The sequence below is a fragment of the Chiloscyllium plagiosum genome, chromosome 3 (genome assembly GCF_004010195.1).
Source record: "Chiloscyllium plagiosum isolate BGI_BamShark_2017 chromosome 3, ASM401019v2, whole genome shotgun sequence".
NCBI classification, from domain to species: domain Eukaryota; kingdom Metazoa; phylum Chordata; class Chondrichthyes; order Orectolobiformes; family Hemiscylliidae; genus Chiloscyllium; species Chiloscyllium plagiosum.
Genome location: NC_057712.1, coordinates 95,755,624 through 95,777,244, shown reverse-complemented (window position 1 = coordinate 95,777,244; position 21,621 = coordinate 95,755,624). Strand labels below are relative to the sequence as shown.

Sequence of the window (21,621 nt, the reverse complement as noted above, 5' to 3'; positions counted from 1 at the left end):
TCCCTCTCGAACTGCCTTTCTGCAGCCGTTATACCATTTCTAATTAGCAACGCCACCCCCCTCCTTTTTTACCACCCTCCCTAATCTTACTGAAACATCTGTAACCAGGAACCTCCAACAACCATTCCTGTCCCTCTTCTATCCACGTTTCCGTGATGGCCACAACATCGTGGTCCCAGGTACCGATCCAGGCCTTAAGTTCACCCACCTTATTTCTGATACTCCTTGCGTTGAAGTGCTACCTTCTTCACAGCCTCCCTACATTCTTGGACATCCTGACAAACAGCTAGCCTACTTGCTGGACTACAAGTCCGGATCCCATCCCCCTGCCAAATTAATTTAAACCCCCCCAGGATATTGGTGCCCTTCTGGTTCAGGTGCAACCCGTCCTGCTTGTACAGGTCCCACCTTCCCCAGATTGCAGTCCAATTGTCCAAATACCTGAAGCCCTCTTTCCTACACCATCCTTGCAGCCACGTGTTCAACTGCACTCTCTCCCTATTCCTTGCCTCACTGTCACGTGGCACCGGCAACAACCCTGAGATGACGACTCTGTCTGTCCTAGCTTTTAGCTTCCAGCCTAACTCCCTGAGCTCTTGAATGACCTCCCCACCCCTCTTCCTACCCATGTTGTTGGTGCCAACGTGCACCACGACGTCTGGCTGCACGCCCTCCCCCTTAAGGATTCTGAAGACACGGTCCGAGACGTCTCGGACCCTGGCACCTGGGAGGCAACAAACCATCCGAGAGTCTCGCCCATGTCCACAGAACCGCCTGTCCGTCCCTCTAACTAGAGAGTCTCCTATAACTAGCGCTCTCCTCCTCTCCCCTTTCCCTTCTACGTCTCAGAGCCAGACCTCGCGCCACAGACCCGGTCACTGCAGCTTACCCCTGCTAATTTAGTGAGGTAAATGAACCTTATAAAGGGTGGTCATGGTTAATGAAAGCATCTTCAAATCCACATCATGCCAACATGCTTTGCAAGATTCACATACAGCTCCATACCACAAGGCTTTCACTCACCTATCAACAATCTCCATCAATCAAGATTCATAATCATATGTTACACTGCACTCTAGCATCTTGGACCCTTCACACCCAATACTGCCAGCTGTAGAATCATATAATTGCAACAGCTCAAAACACACTTGTTGACAGATATCCTTTTTAATTGCAGGACAAGGATTGTCTAACCACAAATCACAGAGATTAAACTGGGAAGTGGGGTGGGGGTGGGAGGAAGGGCAGGAGAAGGGAGACGTGCATATGGACATGCTGTAACCCCATGAAAAAGTCATGGCTTTTACTGGGATGGATACTGCTTAGGCTGGATCCATTAGTGGCTTTGAAAACATAAAGGTGACAGTGTACAGATATCTAATTCTTCTTCACACTCTAGTGTCTTTTAGGTTTGCATTGCACCCAAATAGATACTCTGATAGTGAGAAAGTGAAGGAAAACTGTGTGATTATATAACGGATTGAGGAATTAAGGTTCCCATTACTGTCATTACATTCAGATGTGTTCTTAACAACCTACCCTGCCAGAAAAGGGTTCTTTTGTTTGCTTCGTCCTCTTGCTCCTATGTCTCTTGGGCTTTTCATGGTATAGTCAGTGGAATTTTGTGATGGTGAAGTTGTGCAACTTAGAGCAGGCTGTCACAAATCTTGGCATCCAGTTGATTCTGTGAAAGGAGGTAGTTTTATAACTTAGGGAAGAGTTACCTCAATGAAAGAAGTTTTGTTTAAAAGTTCAAGAACCAGAAATGTTCAGTTAAAATCCTGAAAGGGCTTTTTGAAACTGAGAACCTCTAAGCTTAGTTGTTTGGAGGCCTCAGGAAGAGACTTTCAAGTTTTCAAGACGGATAATGAAGCCACAGTTAAATTAAGCGTGATCACTGTAAAATAAAAGGAAATTGTCTCTGGTGGAAGTACTATAAAGGAGGGTTTTTTTGGGATTAATAAGATTGCATTTTATCATGTGTTTCAAATTCTTTAAATTTGTGTTACTTATAAAGAGGTTGGTTTGCCCTATTTTACATTCATTTGTTTTGCATGATAAACATTTGTTTTATTGTTAAACCTGAAACTGCAGCATTGTGTTCATATATTTCAGTGAAAGACCACTTTGGTAAATCCAAATAGGAAAACAAAATATGATCTATCAAGGTTTCAGTCTGGGGTCTGATTTGGACATTAATAGCATCAGCTGTGATCGTAACAAATGCTGGAATCTAATATAAAGAATATGTTGACAAACATTTGGAACTTTCTCAGGATGTAATAAGAAGAATAGATAAGGTGAAGCCAATAGATGTACTGTAATTGACTTTTCAGAAGTCTTTCAACAAAGGCCTATACAGGAAGTATGTAAAATTCGATCATATGAGTTTGGGAGTGTTATGCTCAGATTGACTAAGAATTGTTTAACGGATACAAATCAAAGAGTTGGAATAAATAGGTCATTCTCAGGCTGGCAGAGTTTAACTAGCCAAGGACCACAACGATTTGTACTTTGGCCCCAGCTATTCACAATCTATGTCAATCATTTAGATGTGGCGGTGAAATGCAATATTTCCAAATTTACTGAGATGACACAAAATTGGGTGAGAACGTGAGTTGTGAGGGGATGCAAAGATGTTTCAGTGGGATTTAGACAGACAAAGTGTGCAAGAACAAGATTGATGGAATATGTGCTATGGATTAAGTGGATGTCTTCATTTAGATTTCAAAAAGGCACTGTTATGGTATCACATCAAAGCCAATGCAGAAGCAGAAAGATCATGCTGTAGGAGATAACATACTGGCATAGACAGAGGACTGGTTATATAAAAAAAAATAATAACCAAAAATGAGTTATTTTGGTAAGATGCAACAAGTGGTCTCCACAGGAATCAGTGTTACAGCCTCAACTCTTTGCAACTCTCACAGTTTGGAGATCTCACAGGTTAACCAAGCTTTCTGCTCAGGTGAAACTGTTTTCCAGAATTGAAAGCCCAAATTTTCTGCTGGGATAAAATTAAAACTTCTGATTCTTTTGATCTGAACGCAAACTAAACTGCCAGTGTTCCTTGCTTATTTCTTTTTCTGTATGTCTTAAATTTGGCAGATTAAAAACTCATCAATTAACACTACAGGTATCTGTCTGGGCCCTTACTAAATCATGTTTCTTGGAAATGATGTACTTAGGTCAATTTTCCAAATAACTCCTGCCTCTTTTAAAAAAAAAGTTGTCTTCACAGATCCAAAACCAAACCCATCAGCTTCTATTTTAAGAACATCAGGAGCAGGTAATTCAGCTTCCCATTATATTGAATGGCAGAGTTGGATCAATCATGACAGACCTCAACTTCACTTTCCTGCCCACTCTTTATAGCGTTTCAACCCATTACTAATTAAAAATCGGGGCATCTGCTCCTAAAACATATTCAATGTCCCAGCATCTACCGCACATTAAGATTCACTACTGTTTGAAAGGAATAATTTCTCCTTGTCTCAGTTTTAAATCTGTTACCCCTTGTCCTAAAACTATGACCACTTGTTCCTGGTTGCCCCCCTCCAAGAGGAAACATCTCTCTGCATTTACTTTGTCAATCCCCTTTACTATCTTATATATCTCAATTATATCTCCTCTCATTCTTCTAAACTTCAGAGAGTATGGGCCCAAAGTGCTCAATCTCTGTTCCACATCTCTGGGCTAGTGAACCTCCACTGAATTGTCTCCAATGCAACTACATCCTGCCTTAAGTAGGCGACCAAAATTGCATGGAATACTCAAGATATGGACTCATTAGTACCTTTTACAGTTGTAGCAACATTTCCCTCCTTTCATACTCTCTGTCTTCAGTAGTACCTGTGCATATTCAATTTGCCTTCCTTATTACCTGTCGTACCTGCATACCAGTTTTCAGTGATTATTGGATGAAGTCACCAATATGCCTCTGCACTGAAGCATTCTGAAGTTTCTCTCCATTTAGTTAATAAAATTGCCTTTCTATTCCTCCTTCCAAAATGGAAAACTTCACACATATCCAAATTAAACTCTATTTACCAAATTGTGGCCCATTCTCTTAACTTATCCATATCCATTTGTAAATTTCTTATTTCTTCATTTCAACTTACTTTCCCACTTATTTAATGTCATCTGTAAAGTTGGCTATAGTACTTCCTATCCCTGAATTCAAGTCATTAATATAGATTGTAAAGAGTTGGGGTTAGAGGACTGAAACTTGTGACACCCCATTAGTTACATCTTGCCAAATGGAAAATGACCCATTTACCCCAACTCTCTGGTTTCTGTTGGTCAGCCAATCCTCTATCCAAGCTAATAAACAACCCATAACCCCAACTAATCTTACCTTGTGTATTAATCTTTTGTGCAACAATTTGTATGCCTTCTAAAAGTTTAGCTGTACTATATCTACAGGGTCCCCATTATCCACTTTGCTTGTTACATCTTTGAAGAGCTCTAGCAAATTAGTCAAATTTTTTTGACCTTTCATCAAACCATGCTCACTCTGATGGATTGTGTTTTGATTTCCAAATGTCATGTTATTACTTCCTTAAGAATGGTTTCTAATAATTTCCCAATGACACATGTTAAAACTAACTGGTCTATAGTTTCCTACTTTCTGCTTCCTTCCTTTTTTGAATAAGGGTGTTATATTTGCACTTTTCCAATCCACTGAAACATCTCCCACATTCAAGGAATTTTGGTTTATTGGAACCAATGGTTCCTTATCTCTGCTGCCACTTCATTAAGACACTAGGATGTGGTCCATCCCGCACCTGGGGACTCATCTGTCTTCAATCCCAATACTTTGCTCAGTATTTCTTTCTTAGTGATGATGATTATTCTAAGTTCCCACCTTTTCATAACCTCTGTTTTACCTGTTACTACTGAAATAGTACTGGTGTTCTCCATTGTGAAAATTTAAGCAAACTGTTAATTTAGTAACTCGGCCATTTCTGTTTTTCCTACTAATAACTCTCCAGTCTCACTCTCCAAAGGACCAATATTCACTTCAGATACTCTCTTCCTTTTTCTAGACTTACAGAAGCTTTGCCATCTGTTTTTATATTTGTATTGTTTCACAATTTGCCTTGTAAGGGGGTAAAAGGCTATCAGGAATAGTTGGGAATGCGAGTAATCAGATCGACAATGTTCTTTGAGGGCTGACTGTCTTGGTTCTGCTCCTAATGAATATGTCATATATACTTATAAAATGAGGAAAAATGTGGGTTATCCACTATAGTTGGAAAAACAGAAATGCAGAGAGATGGGAAATACTGATGTCAAAAAGAATTTTGATATCTTGTTCATAAGTCACTGATAGGTATCATGTAGGTGAAATAATTATGAAGACAAGTGCAACATTGCTCTTTTATTGCAAAAAAATTTGAATACAAGAGTACAGAAGTTTTCTAAGAGTTGCATAAATCCTTGGAGAGATCCACCTAATATCAGTGTGGCTATCCTTCAAAGGAGAACTTTGATTGTATTTGAAGTGTTTGCTTGGTCCTGTCTTAAAAGGCTGGCCACTTGAAACTTGATGAAACAGGACGTGGCTGGGAGAGCAGTTTTTGACTATCTGAACACAGTGTCCAATCCATCAAAGTAGATTTTGCAGGAGTTTTGCCTGAATACTTGTGGAGGTGGCTTCAAAACGGCCTGTCCTCCCACTGACGTCAGAGGATGCAGCAGAGGCCTCGTTGATGGAATGTCCCCACTGCTTTTGGGTTGCTAAACACAATCCAGATCTTGCTGCAGCACAGGAATGTGGTGGTGACAACTAATCTGTACACTGGGACTTCTGTTGGCTTGCAGACCTCTTTACTGTCAAAAGCGTTTGCCACAGTTTGCAGAAGGTTGATGATACAATTGATCTGGTGTTAGACCTTCAATGGGGGCCTTCTGAGACAGACAACTGCCAGGATAGAGAAAGTGCTGAGCATTTTCAAAAGTCACTTCAACATATAAGGGAGGTAGAATACCAGATGTGGTTGATCTGAGTTTTGTTTAAAGTAAAGCCAATTTTCTTGTATACAGAATTGAACAGTACAAGACTGGCTTCCAAATTCATTGTAAAATGGGCAAAGAGAATTCTTGATAAAGGGCTTTTGCCCGAAATCTCGATTCTCCTGCTCCTCAAATGCTGCCTGACCTGCTGTGCTTTTCCAGCACCACACTCTCAAAGGAGATTTCAGTCATCTGTGAACTGTAGATCATATATATTTATATCATTGAATTTAGTTTTACATAGAGGTGACTGAGTTTAAAGAGTTTTCTATCTACCAGACATTTAAGGTTTACACTATTGAGAACAAATTGGATGAACTTAAAGCTAGACTCACCTTCCAAGGGGAATTGAGAGACTGCAGTGTGCTCTGTTTTACAGATGCATGGCTCACTCCTGCTACACCTGATTGTGCCTTACAGCCTGAGGGCTTCTCAGTTCACTGAATGGATTGCTTGGTGTCCTCAGGCAAGGCAAAGGGCAGTGGGGTCTACCTCCTGATCAACACCTCCTTGTGGTCAGACATGGCAACTCTGGCTAGTTACTGTTCCCAGGATCTATAATACCTTACAGTGAAGTGCTGTCCCTACAACCTATCCCATTATCCTGGTAGTGGGCTACATCCCTCCCCATGTGGAACTGAAGAGTGCACTTGACAAAGTATATGCTATAGTGTTTAGACAGAATATACTGAGGCCTTGTTCATCGTTGCTGGTTACTTCAACCTGGCCAACCTCATGAACATGTTGCCAAAGTACCACCATCACATCTCCTGTCCCATCAGAGATGAGAGTATCCTTGACCATGGCTATACAACCATCAAAGATGCCTACCACTCCATCCCCTTTTTGCCTTTTGGAGATCAGACCACAATGCTATGTTTCCCCTCCTGGCTTAGAAGCAGAAATGGAAGTGTGAGGACCCAGTACAGAAAGTAATGCAATGTTGGTCTGAGGAAATGGAAGAGCTTTTACGGGACTGCTTACAATCAATGGGCTGGTCCACATTCAAGAACTCAGCGGCCAACATATATGAGCATGCCACTACTATCACAGACTTCATTAGTAAATGTTTAGAACATTGCACATCTAAGAAACTAGTCTGTAAGTTCCCCAACTGGAAACCATGAATGAATCAGGAAATCCACTCCCTACTGAGGCGTTCAAGGTGGGCGGCCCTGACCTACACAGAAAATCCAGGTATGAACTTTGTGAGGCCATTGGGGACACCAAGAGGCAATACTAAACTAGACCAACCACACAGACATGCATCATTTATGGAAAGGCTTACATGACATAATGGGCTACAAAATGAAGTCAAACAGAATCGTGGGCAACAGTACATCCCTACCTGACAAGCTCAAAGCATTCTATATGTGCTTTGAGCACAAGGTCAGTGACCTAAGCAACAGCCTCAGACCCACCTGTACCATGGTCACCACTGCAGACGTTAGATGGTCCTTTTCGAGTGAATTGATGGAAAGCGTCTGGCCTGGATGGAGTCCACATGCTCTCAGATGCTGTGTGGACCAGCTGGCGGGAGTATTAGCGCTTTACTATGATCTGAAGACCCCACCTAATTCACGAAGACCACCATCACTCCTGGGGTGAAAGAAAAACCATGCAGTGTGCCTCAATGATTACTGCCTGGTGGCTCTGACCTCCACAATTATAAAACGCTTTGAGAGGTGAGTCATGGCACACATCAACTTCAGCCTACCAGATTGCTTTGATCCTTTGCAATTTGCCTACTGGCGCATCAGTGCATGTCAGATGCCATCTCTCTGGCCCTGCACTCATCCCTGGAGTATCTGGATAACAAGGATACCTACGTCAGGCTTCTACTTATTGACTACAGTTTCACCTTCAACATCATAATTCCAAACAAATTCATCTCGAAACTCTGAGAACTAGATCTTGACTCCCTTCTCTATAACTGGATCCTCAATTTCTTGAGTCATGGGCTACGAACAGTAAAAATAGGTGACAACTCCTCCTCCATCATCGTCCTCAACACTCATGACCCTCAAGGCTGCATTCTCAGTCCCCTACTATACACCTTATATCACAACTCCTGCCCCAACTCTGTTTAGATTTTGCTGACAACACTATCATCATAGGTTTGATCTCAAACAATGATTAGACAGAATACAGGAAAGAAATTGAATGCTTAGTGGCATGGTGTAAAGCCAACAATCTTTCCATCGACCTCAGCAAAGTGAAGAGGCTGGTCATTGACTTCAGGAAGTGGAGTGGAGGGCATGCCCCTGTCTGCATCAATGGAGCTGAGGGGGAGATGGTTGACAGCGTCAAATTCCTGGGAGTGATGATCACCAACAATCTGTCCTGGTCCACCCACATTGACATGACAGTCAAGAAAGCACAACAACGTCTCTGGTTCCTCAAGAGGCTAAGGATTTTCAGCACGTCCACAAGGTGTTTGCGGATGCAGCATAGAAAGTATCCTCTCTGGATGCATCACCACTTGGTATGGCACTGCTCTTCCCAAGACTGAAAGATACTGCAGAGAGTGTGAACAGAGCCCAGTCTATCACACAAACAAGCGTTCCATCTATTGACTCCATCAATACGTCCCTCAGCCTCAGGAAAGGAACCAACTTAATCAATGACCCCTCCAACCCCTGTTATATTCTCTTCCACCCTTTTCTGTTGGGCAGAAGATATAAATGTTAGAATATACATATGAATAGATTCAAGAACAGTTTCTTCCCTGCTGCTATCAGACATTTGAATGGAGCTTTCAAATAATAATAATGATCTCTCTCTCTCTGCACATTCTGTGGCTGTAACACCGTACAGTATTCTGCACTCTGTTCTGTACCCTGATGCACTTTATATGGCATGATCTGCCTGAACAGCAAAACAACACTTTTCACTGTATCTCAGTACATGACAACAACAAATCAATCAAACAATGTGAGGATATTTGACCTTTGATGAGTTGAATAGCCACTGTCAAGTAGATTGTAAGTAATATGGGGCAGTCAGACAGCTTTGCTTGATCCTGATCCTGATCCAGATTTTGAAGGCTTGTGTTTCAGACCATCCACTCAGGACAGGTGTAACCAAAACACAGGTGAAAACCCTACCTTTGCCCACCTTCAGTGGTGGAGATAATGAATAACATGGGTCCTTCTTACATTTCCCTTATAACCTATACACTGTAAAATTGGTCGTGAAGTAGTGTACACAGAGGTATTACCAATTTTACAACCAAAGTGTTATGCTAACATAAAAAGAAAATAATGAAGTAATTTTTGCTCTCACCTATCTCCACGATGTTGTTGAAAATGTTGATTTATTTTGAAGATATGCTGCATATATCACTGTCTATCTTACATATATCTTAGCACTTTACAGGCTGACAATATATTATGCGTGGAAATAATTTTGCTGCTGGAATTATTGAAGACTGCTTTCAGTTTGAGCAGTTAAATAAATATACATTTCCAAGTTGACTTTGCTGATATCGATGATATAACTAAGTTAATTGTTGAAGTCTTGTGCATTGGTTGATTGGTAATTCACTTCTGCAGATGGTTTAAGGATGACTGTCAATGTGGACAAATTTTGAACAATGTTGGGTTCTATTTCTTGGACAAATACCAAGTACAGGGAGAAAAGAAGCAAAGCTGTTGACAAAGCAAGTACAAAAAGCAGTAGATGCTTGCTAGAAATAAGGTAAAAAAAAGCTAAAATATTAAAAAATTCACCAGGGCTCTTTAGACAATACTTTCCAAACTCACAACCGCCATGTTCTGGAAGGACAAAAATGGCTGACACATTGGAACACAAGTACCTGTAAGTTCCCCTCCAAGCCCCTCACCATCCTGATTTGGAAATATTTCACTGGTCCTTCAGTATCGTTAGGTCAAAATCGTGGAACTCCTTCCGCACAAGCATGGAAGGTGCACCTTCACCAAATGGTGGATCAAGAAGGAAGTCCACCAGCACCTTCTCAAGGGCAGCTAGGGATGGGCAATGACATTTCCTCTTTAGCCTGATGCTCAAATATCCTTTCAAACTACCAGACCAAGTTTCTGTTGTCTTTTAGTTAAAACGTCAATTTTAACAGAACAAAATAATTAGTTTTTCCAAGTCAGTCTGCTCTGCTTTTAAAACGTCAGTTTCAACAGCATTATCAGAGTTTCATGAAGTCACCTCATTTCCAGCCAGGCCATTTCCTAATGAGAAGTACCCCTTCAACAATCAAATTAAGAACAAGACCCAATGCCACATTAACATAGTCACATTTTAAATATGTAGAGGAGCAGATAAGCAATTTCCAATAGCACCCTGTATCATTCAGCAAGGTTTCAGAAGAGAACTTCATATCGCTTGTCACCAGCAGTGACTGCATGCTTCTTTATCTCTAAGGATAACAATAAAGTTGCTTGCCTCACCTATCAAAATAAGCATTTTATCCTTATGTCGGAAAAGTCTGATAATTTCCTACATTCTAATTTACTCCACTAGTAAATATAAGAGAACCTAATGACTTGTCATAAAAAAAACATTAAAACTGTATTTTCTGAAGGCACACTGTGCAACAACAGCAATTAGATTCCCTACAGTGTGGAAACAGGCCATATGGCCCAACAACTCCACGCCTCCACAGAGCAATCAACCCAAACTCATTTCCCCGAATGATGGACCTAACACTATGGGCAATTTAGCATGGCCAATTTCCCTGACCTGCACATCTTTGGACTGTAGGAGGAAACTGGAGCACCCAGAAGAAATCCACGCAGGGTGAATATGCAAACTCCACACAGACAGTGGGCCAAGGTGGAAATCAAACCCAGGTCCCTGGTACTGTGAGGTAGCAGTGCTAACCACTGAGTCACTGTGCCGCCAACGTTACAGATTTGCAACTTCATTTCCAAAATTCAACCTTTACATGTTTATTTTCATGACAAAAACAAGAAATCTTCCCCTAAATCAGACTTATCTTCCAGACTTACTCTTTTATTAACCTGAAAAACTTCAGTATCATTTTTTGGATAGAAATTGTATGCAAGAAAAGACAGTTTGGCATAAGGTAACAGAACTAAAGCAGGGACATTGAGTCAATGGCCTCCTTCTGTACCATAATAACTCTGATTTTTAACTTTGCCACCTTTTCCACCAGATCCACCTTTCTTTCATGATCAAATCATCTCTCTCTCTAGTTTGTCTCAGAGTTTCCAAACTGGTGCCTGTTACTAACATGAGTCAACTTGTGTGTCTGGTTGTAGTCATCCATCATTTCCGCAGCATCCTTTATTTTTATGAACCTTACACTCATCTAGCTAGGACCTTATTCCCACAGGAACATTATTTTTAAATCCTCCCACCAGACCCAAAGTCTTCTTCAAATTTTGTGGATTTGTATCACCTAACATACATCTTTCCCTCTCCAGCATCTTCCACAAAGGTTTCAGTCTGTTTTCTCTTCAAATTTCTAAATGTCTGTCTGTGGGTTTCTGATACTAACCCAAAGGTACTGGGAAACAACATTATTTACTCTGTCACAGTCACCTGATTGATCTTCTAAAGGGTTTGAAAATACCTCCAAAGCCTTTTGCGTGAGAATACTGTAGTGTAGTCCTTTTGAGCCAATTCAATATTGTGCCAACTGTCTCAAATGACACAAAGTACATTTCCACTTCTTTCTCACTGAATTTAGGTATCAATCCAATATTCTTTACCAAATTAAAAGAATGAAGTGTTGGCTCTGCGCCACCTTCACTGTCTGCCTCCAGTCATCGTAGAATCTCTATAGTGTGGAATCAGGCCATTTGGCCCATCGAGTCCACACTGACCTGCTGAAGAACAACCCACCTAGACCTAACCCCGTACCCTACCCTTGTAACCTTGCATTTTCCATGGCCAATCCACATCCCTGGACACTGTGGGCGATTTAGCATGGCCAATCCACTAACCTATGCATCATTGGACTCATTGGTCTTTATGCTGTCTCTTTAATTTTGTCTCCTTCCAAATCTTGTCTATTTCCTTATTCCTTTCCTCTTCTTCAAACTTCTCCCATTTCAAATTTTCATATTACTCTTTTTTGTCTTTCTCGTTTAAGCACAAGTGGTTTTTAAATTTCTCTCTTTCCTTTCACTCTTTCTAAATCATTCTTTTTCTTGTCTCTTTCAAATTTTAATTCTTTGCTTCTATCTTAATTTTTGCGAACGTGACTGAAAATCAGCACAGCTACTCTTTCATCCTTAAGTTTTAAGTGCTTAAACATTACTTCAACCATCTATTCCTTTCCAAGCTCTTAATTTCAATTTGATCTTTAATTCCTCGGTCACAATCTTTGAATTAATCTTTGTTAACTGCTCAAAGGCACCAAGAGATAAATACATTCTTTGCAGAAAAGTCTAAGCATTAAAAGGTAGTCATATTGAAGGATTTGCAACAAATTCAGCCAGCAATCCCCAGCATCACAGATGCCAGTCTTCAATCAGTCCACGTGATATCAAGAAATGGCTGGAGGTATTTGACACCATAAAGACTGTGGACGCCGACAACGTTTTGGCAATAATACTGAGGACTAGTGCTCCAGAACTTGCAGTGCCTCTAACCAAGCTGCTCCACAAAGGCTACAACACTGGCATTTACACAATAATATGGAAAATATATCCTGTATTCAAAAAGCAGGACAAATCCAACCCAGCCGATTACCACCCCATCAGTCTACTCTCAGTTATCAATAAAGTTATGGAAAGTGTCATCAGCAGTGCTATCATGCAGCATTAGCGCATTGACATTCAGTTCCTGGGTAATGGACAAAAGTACTGAATTTCAGAGGTGAGGTGAGAGTGACTGCTTTTGACATCAAGGCCAGATTTGACCAAGTGTTGAAACCCATTGCCTTTGCAATGGAGTAAAGGGGAAAACAGCAAAGATTTACCAAATAGATTAATAAAGAGGAAAAAAATAGAGCATGAGAAATAGTTAGCCAAAAATATAGCAATGGATAGGAAAAGTTTATTCAGGTAGTTAAAAAAAAGATAAGAGATGTTACTCCCATAGAAATTGAGCCTGGGAAATTAGTTTTTTTTAATTCATTCACACGATAAGAACATTACTGGCTAGGCCAGCATTTATTGTCTATCTCTAACTGCCCAGATAGTAGTTAAGAGTCAACCACATTGCTATGGGTCTGGAGTCACATGTAGGTCAGACCAGGTAAGGATGGCAGTTTCCTTGTCTAAAAGGCATTAAGTAGACCAAATGATACCAACAATCATCAATGGATTCATGGTCATCATCAGACTCCCAATTCCAGATTTTTAATTGAACTCAAAACTCTACCATCTCCAGGAATTTGAACCCAGAACGTTATCTGGACTTCTGGATGAATAGCCCAGCCATAATACCACTACAGCATCGCCTCCCCTTGTAATGATGGATAAAGAGATGGTTGATGAATTAAACAGATATTTTGCTTTGTGTTTCACTGGAGTGGATGAAAGTTGCATCCCAGAAATAGTTATAAATCAGGAATTGAAAGGGAGGGAGGGAACTCAAGAAACTTACAATCACCTGGGAAATAGTACTGAGTAAATTGTTGGAACAAGTGTCCATGTTGTGATGGATTTCATCCTAGGATATTAAGATAGTTGAGATGCTGGTGAGATAGTTAATGCATTGGTTCTAATTTTCCGAACTCATCAGATTCGGAGAAGGTAGCTTTTGATTGGAAAATAGCCAATGTTACTCCTTTATTTGAAAAGAGAACAAGGCAAAAAGCTGGGAACCACATGCCAGTTAAGCTTAACATGCATCATAGGGAAAATGTTGGAAGCTATTATTTAAAGTCATTTTAAAAGAGAACTTGAATAAGTTCAAGGTAATCAGGCAGACACAACATGGTTTTGTCAAAGGGAAATCATGTTTAACTAATTTGGAGTTCGGTGAAGAAGTTTTTGGTGCAGCAGAATGTCACCAACGGTGTGCCGCAGGGGTCAGTGCTGGGGTCTCGACTCCTTACAATTTATATTAAAAATTCAGATGAAGGGACTGAAGATATGGTGGTTATACAGTTTAGTTTGCTGGCAACATAGATAGGTAGGAAAATGAGTTAACCCTTTGCAGAATACTCCCAATCCATTTTTATCTTCAATGGACTTTGCACAAAAATAGGTGGAAATTCTCCATATGCAGAGTTTTCTGAAAGCATTGTACCATCAGAAAAGTGATAAAATGAAATGAAGGATTTAAGAAATCAACAAATGAGAAACCATGTTAAGAAGAAAAGTTCTTAAAACTTCCTTGCATTTGCATTTTTAAATATTGAAGTTCATACTGCAGCATTCAGATTAGGTATTAGTAAACCTACAATTAAGACATGAATATCTTTATTAACATAATATAGGTATTTGTGTCACTTTGAGCTCACAGTAAGTGGGTCAAAATTAAAATCCTTAGGTGGAATTTTTCCATAGTTTGATTGATTTGGGCATTGATGACAAATGCAGAAATCTGTGCCAAGAATGAAAAATTTTGATTCTCAACATTAAGGAAAATGTTTCTAATTAATCCCTGAAGTTTCAATGGTGAGATCAGAATCTCACTTATAAAAGATGACTGACTACCTTATTACATGTAATTTGCTTCTCAATAATCCCTCAACTTGCCTTATTTGTATGAGGCATAACTTTCCCCTTCTCTCCTGAGAAACTATACTACAATGATGTCCGATCTGAAAGTAAAAGGGGTTACCTAGCCGTTGCAGCTTGGTTCTCCGGATCGCCACTTTAACTCCCTTCACAAACATATTTTTGAATGCTCTACAGACAGCGTACTTCCTTGTCTTTCATCCACTGAAGTCAGTGCTGGGAAACCACCAGTCTCACCAAATTATCATGTCTGACTCAAGCCCAAGTCAGAACCCACTCCAGCCTTTTAGCACTTCACTTCAGAACTCAGAGACACCTTTGATTTGTGTGCTTCTCTGAGATCACTGAGCACAGGGACACATAACCATCTCATACATCTACTCTGGATGTATCTTATGGTCTTAAGTCTAATTTCTTAGAGCTCATTCACTTTGCATTTACTAGGAGACTGCTAGCATGTGTGGATTGCATAGATTTGTAGGAATGAGTGGAGATGCTACAATAGTGAGGTTGAGCTGCACAGGGAGTGGTGGAGGCTGGTACAATTCCAACATTTAAAAGGCATTTGGATGGGTATATGAATAGGAAAGGTTTGGAGGGATATGGGCCGGTTGCTGGCAAGTGGGACTAGATTGGGTTGGGATATCTGGTTGGCATGGATGGGTTGGACCAAAGGGTCTGTTTCCGTGCTGTACATCTCTATGACTCTATGACTTTGGAACAGGCATGCGTGTAGCTGCAAAGTTAGAGTGTGAAGCAGCAGTGAGGAGATAGTGGCACCTGCCCTCGCAGAACACAGAAGATGACTGATACATTTTCTGCTGTGCTGTGGATTCTGCCTGATCCCAGAGATGTGACTGGCCCTGACTGCTACATGTCTCCATGCTGATTAGGTTTAGTGCCTGGTGATCTGCCAGGTGGAGGAGGGTTCTTCTCTCAACCATCCATCGCCAAAGAGGCTGACTGCATAATTAAAGAATGAGGAATAGAAGACAGTGTGAGAAAAGTCACTGTGAGCCATAACAGATACCTGCCTTGAAACCTCTTAGTTTAAAAAAATGGGAAAACATAACTTATACTTCAATATAAAACATTAGAAATGCAGGTAAGGTTAAAGCTTATAAATATTTTCCTAATCAGCCTGTTTCGAGATGCTATTTTATAACTCTCGAGCATGTGGGATTTGAACTCAGGTGTCCTGGTTTAGAGATAGTGATGCTACTACTGCACCACAACAGCCCCAGCTTAAAGCTTAGAACGGAGCTCATTAAAACAAAAATAATTACATCGCAAAATAAATATCAGAGTGCCATATAATCATTGATGTTGTGTTTGTTAGCCAAACACCTACTGTCCATGTCTTAAGACTTTCCGTGAGTTATCACCCTCATGCTTGCTGACTTCTTGTGACACCCCATCAAGCAACATCTTGACTTTAACATTCTTTTTTTTTCAAACCACTCCATGGCTTTACTCCTGTCCATCTCTGCAATCTAATCCAGTCCCTAACTCGCAGAAATATTTTGTGCTCATCTAATTCTGGTTACTTATGCATTCTCAAAAATAACAGATCCATCACTGGTCATTGTGCATTGAGTCCATCTCCATCCCAACCTCTGGAATTCTCTCCTTACTCCTCTCACTCTCAATCTTTCTGAAGTGACTCCTTAAAATGCACTTCCTTGATCAAGTTTTTGGTCATCTAAATGAACACCTCCGTATGTGATTCAGTACCATACTTTTGTGTTCATCATATTCTGGTGAAATGTCTTGGGATGTTTTATAACACTACTGATGTTGTTGTCGGTACTAAGTCAACCACATCAAAATGAGCAGAACAGCCTAAACAGCACAAAATATAACAATATAAGAAGTTATTTTATACAGATTTTGGTATTAGACATGAAGTATCCTGCAAATAAAAAGATACATTTTGATCTGGCAAATAAACCTGATTCTGAGACATTTCTTAGAAATTAGGCTACAACATAGTACAATTCCTTCTTTCCACCTCTTCATGGAAAGTTAAACGTGCCAACTATTTCGGTGAAATTATCTTTTAATTAAACCATCCTAGAATAAAACTATAGTACTGAACCTAGGAAATTCCCCTTTGTCCTATTTAATAGCTCAACCTGGAAGCCTTGGGGTTTATTTAGCGTCTCGGAATATTTCATGCATTATAAATGCAGTAATTCAAACATTTATCTTTTCTAACTATTTATAAATATCTGTGAGGAATTGTAAAAATGGTTGAAACGTGTTACATGGAAATTGGATAAAGGCAAGGGCTTACATAGAAAAAAATGCAGAACATCTTAAAAAATAACAAACGTTTTAGCGTTGATTTTTTTTTAAAGCGCTGCCTCTGTGATTCAAGAATAAAATGTAGACGGCATGTTGTGGAACAACTGAATTACCTGCACATTTTCATCATCTTCATTTACAATGCAATTTAAAATTTACTACATGTTTTCTGTGGTTTGTTTTAATCTTTGAACAACTGTCACAAAACTATCATTAGGTTTGACAGACAACTGCTTGGTTGGTCTATCACAGTTACTGTTATACATGAGTACTATCTTGATGCCAACAAATGAGCTACTGGAAATGCTTTTAAATTTTGTTGCCATTTTAATTTCAATTGGGAAGTTTGTTTTATTAACAATTTACAGTTACTAATATAATACTCTCACCAGTATTATTTCAAATAAACAAAAAGTCTTGTCCTACATTCAGAACGTTTAGAAACCTTCTAAAATAATTTCAGATGGAAATTATTTTGTTCTTTATGTTTTTTTTGAAATTTTATTCAAGCGTTTTAACCAGAATATAAACCATTAATTACAGAAGTCTTACACTGTAACAATGAAATAAACTATTTTACCTCCTTATTACTAAGTAAATCACCTGATAATATGAATTACCAATACGCATCAATTCAACATATTTCAATTGAGAACTGAAGCCTGCATGCCTGAGTGTTGTGTCAGTGCAAAAATATAGAAAATTTATATTATTTATTTTAGAAACTAAAGCAAATCTAAATCAAAGAACCAGCTGTATTTGAAAAGATGTTGTCACATACAGCAAAGGTACTTGCAATCTGCCGCAGTGGGGAACCATAATTAATTAGTTTCTGTGTAATTATGAACCAATTGAACTTTTCAGCAACATTTTCAAAGTTGTCTGTAATTCCTTCGGCTTTGTTTACCTTGTCTGGTATGACCTTCAATTATTTCAATAGAATAAATCTACATAAGAGCTTTTGAATTAAATGCTTTCTATATAGCCTTAAATGGTGCAGCTGTACTCTAATTTTCCAGATATGCAGATTTAAAAGAATACATTGAAGGTATTGCACATCAAATTGTTTTAACTGAATTCAAAGTAGTAATAGGATTCAAGGTAAAAAGAGAACTCAAGGATGTAACACAACTTAAAACAAAAGTTGGAACACAGCATGAGATACAGGACTCCGCAATTTTTTTTCCATCCCAAATACAGTATTCCAGAGTCGCATGCAACAAATTAGATGACAATAAATAAAATCATATGATGACTGATACATAAAATACAAAATACTCATGATAATGTGTGTTTCCAAAATCTTTGGTGATTATCATTGAACAACTGAATATGATAATTATAATTCAGCAAAAGACAATGCAGCCCTAAAGCATGTAGTATTTCTCAGGAAATATCTGAATTAATAGATTTCTAGAGTTTTGTCATTCAGATGTTCATGTAGATATCAAGTAATCATACAATTAAATAATAACATTATGATAGGTTTAAGGAATGTTAAATTTTCTCTAGAATAAAGATAACCAATATTAAAATGGTTATATGAGAATAGAGTTACAGTATATAGTATCACCAGAAATTGAAAATTGCACATTTTATAAAAATCAGTTTGGCTTAAAAGTGTTTTTACAAAGTTTGGCAGTTGCTAAATTACAGATTCTAAAATTATTTTCCCATCAGTTTCAAAACCATAATGAACACCTATTTTATAACCATTCCTTTAATAACAGGAGCAGAGTTTAGCTGTCCATAAAGTTACTTGGTAGAGGTAAAGAAAATATATTTTTTCTCAGCAACTTTAGCAGTTTTATGAGATTTACACAAAAAATGAGCAAACTTTTCCTGCAAAACTATACCGGTGCTTCAAACTAAATAGCAGTCACAATTTATTTGAAACACAATGACACATTTAAGTTATGCAGATTTGATAGGTACAAACTGAACTAAATATATTTACCGACAGACAAAGAGTCAAAGTGTAAGTATATGTACAGTAGTCCACACAAAAAAAATATCATATCATTAAAGCTTACTCTCAACTAAGTATCAAACGTTGTTCACATTCCCCACAACATGCACTTCTGTGGGCATTTAGGTAAATTACTGAGGTAAAATAATCTGTCCAATATTCTTAACATACAATGCCAAACCTTTTTTTACTACGGCTAAGCTTTAAATTACAGTTAAGAACATTGACGGAAGAAAAGCAACTGGGCAACCCACATAACAAGCTGCTCGCTTTAAACACCAAATATTAGTTCATTCCATACAGGAGTTCTGTAGTTTTGTGACATGAGTCTAGCGACTTAAATGAGACAGGAAAACCTTCCCTCCTTTGCACACTGCCATACCTGTTATTACAATGAAAGTAGAAGTCAGGTTCTCAAAACAATCCAAAGCCCTAAAGGAGAAAAACTGATTTCAGACACAGAAGTGCGCAGTCTGTGGTATTCTGTTTCCTCCACAAGCCTGATAATGAGACACTCCTGTGGTAACCTCTCAGTGGCTGTGTCCCGTGAATGAAGCAGACTTTCAAGAAGTCAGCAAACATTTTGCCAACTCATGACATGGCCTCAGATTGCAAGCACCAACAGTTGTTCTTTAAATTGAAACTCGATTTTCAACACACATACGTGCCATATAGAGAACAGTATCATTCCTACCCGGAGTAATGTTTCTGACAACCAGATGATTAGGATAAATTTCTGGAAGCAAATTAAAGATGGAGGAGGTTGCTTGTTTTGCAAATTGTGGCAATTTTTTTTATATGTTATGAACAAAAAAATGTTTTAAACATAGTTTTAAACCAAGCATAACTATTATTCTTTATGAAGAAATTGAATTATATTTTTCTGAAATATTTCAGTATTTGGGTTTCAGTCCTCTGTCTACTCTTATATCTATAATGATTTTGAATGGATTTGTAATTTAATCCTCCCTCCGTCGATCTTGACTTCCTTCTCACAAATTGTTATGAGACATCATTACAGATAAGATGACATAAATATTTCAGATATCTTTCTTACTGGTGTGCACTGAGTAAAAGGAATTCTAAACTTCGATGCCAGCTAGATGAGCAGAACATTTGCCTGCAAGAATAAAATGAAAACTAGCAATTCTGATCAAATTTTGCTGCAAACAAGGTAGAAGCACCTTCTAGTACAGAACGAAAAGAAACTGCAACCAGAAGGCTCATTGAAAAACCCAGTTCATGGAGTTTGAATGTAGAATGAGGTTTTTTTTCACTTGACACAATGAACTGAGAAATAAGTTCTGTAATTCTAAAGTAACAGGACACTCTTGCCTTACAAATACTGTAACTTATCTCTATAACACGAGCTTGCCTTTCAGTAACAAACCGCATGGATGCATACACTGAGGAACACCAGCAAGCTCCACGACTAATTTTTTACATTCCCAGAAATGAACTGCATAAGTTATAAACAATTAATGTTTCTCCCTGAGCCAAAGCTACAAGGACTTCAGAGTTCCATCCATTGCAGCATGAGTCCGTCATGGAATGGAGGAAACAATTCTCAGGTAAGCTGTTCAATTATCTCGACATTGGGCAGATATGTGGAACAACGGTCTCATTGTTTTACTGGAAACGAAGTGAAAAAAAAAGGTAAAGTCTTACCAGGAAAAAAATACAGCTCTTCGGTTAAAACTCCACAATTTTCATTTTGTTTTCACCTCTACAAGGAAGATATCAAATTTTGTTTCTTTTTTTTACCTTAGTCGGCCGGGTCGCCAGTTAAGTATTAGGAATATGCCACAGATTAGGAATTTAGCGAAGTGGCTATTTTCTCAACATTATTTTTTTTATTTATACTGCTGATTTTTTCCCCCCCTTTAAAGCTGTAATCATGTTCCAAGGTTCAGCGCTGTTGATTTAAGTTTACCATGAGGATAGTCAGAATAGTAAACAAGTTTCAGACTGACCAATAGCTTTCCACACTCTTCTGTTTATAGCAAGCTGACTTACATTCAGAGGTCACCTCGTCAACAGCTCCTGTCTTTCACTAGATATATAATGTGCTGCATTTATCCCAGGGCTCATCGGCGTAGCCACATCCCCAACCTCTGCTAGCCTGCTGTCACTTGCTGACGCATCTGCTCTTTAGCATGTGAAGTTTCACTCACAGAAGGGACTTTGGGGTTTTTTTTGCAAGAATGTAATGTAATTTTCACGTAACTCCTTAAAAGTTGGACAAACGGTAGAAAATTCAAACTTTCCTTTTGGTTAGGAATTTCTTTTACTTTTCTTTCTTAATGGATTAATGAATTATTTTATAATTCTTAAAATTGACCACGTATTTATAAATTCAGAAAATGTCTAGGAATTCATTTGTTTGGCTATTTATTTTACGAACTACAGTGAGAGATGTAATAATTTTTCAAGATCTAACATTGAATTTTATCTGAATTTATAATTTTGTTGCAAAAAATTCAATTTCTGGTTAATATTTTAGATATTCAATTTAAAATAAAACCTGTTGATCATAAAAGAACAATATCCCTTTAAGAATCAACTCAAAAATAATGCCAGTGATTGAAAAGCTTAAATTGTTGAAACAAATTGAAATTGAAAGCTTAATCTGGAAAAAAAGAGTCTGAAACCCACCAATTTGCACCAAATAAGCAAATGGAATATTCTTTTTAA

The 21,621-nt window shown here is 38.6% G+C and overlaps 1 protein-coding gene across 34 annotated transcripts in view; it reads right to left on the bottom strand.

The window, feature by feature from the left end:
- The window catches only part of eya4 (EYA transcriptional coactivator and phosphatase 4), a 554,349-nt gene that overhangs the window by 243,740 nt on the left and 288,988 nt on the right, over positions 1–21,621 (bottom strand). For 3 of the 34 annotated variants that reach the window (XM_043686498.1, XM_043686537.1, XM_043686574.1), the window contains exon 1: positions 20,596–20,820. The exons of 26 other annotated variants lie outside the window; for them this stretch is intronic. The gene's annotated coding sequence lies outside the window, so the exon portion shown is untranslated. Of the gene's footprint in view, positions 1–19,309; positions 19,422–20,595; positions 20,821–20,943; positions 21,042–21,621 lie in introns of those variants that run through there. 5 more of the 34 variants (XM_043686556.1, XM_043686580.1, XM_043686503.1 and 2 more) reach the window with 5 other exon arrangements.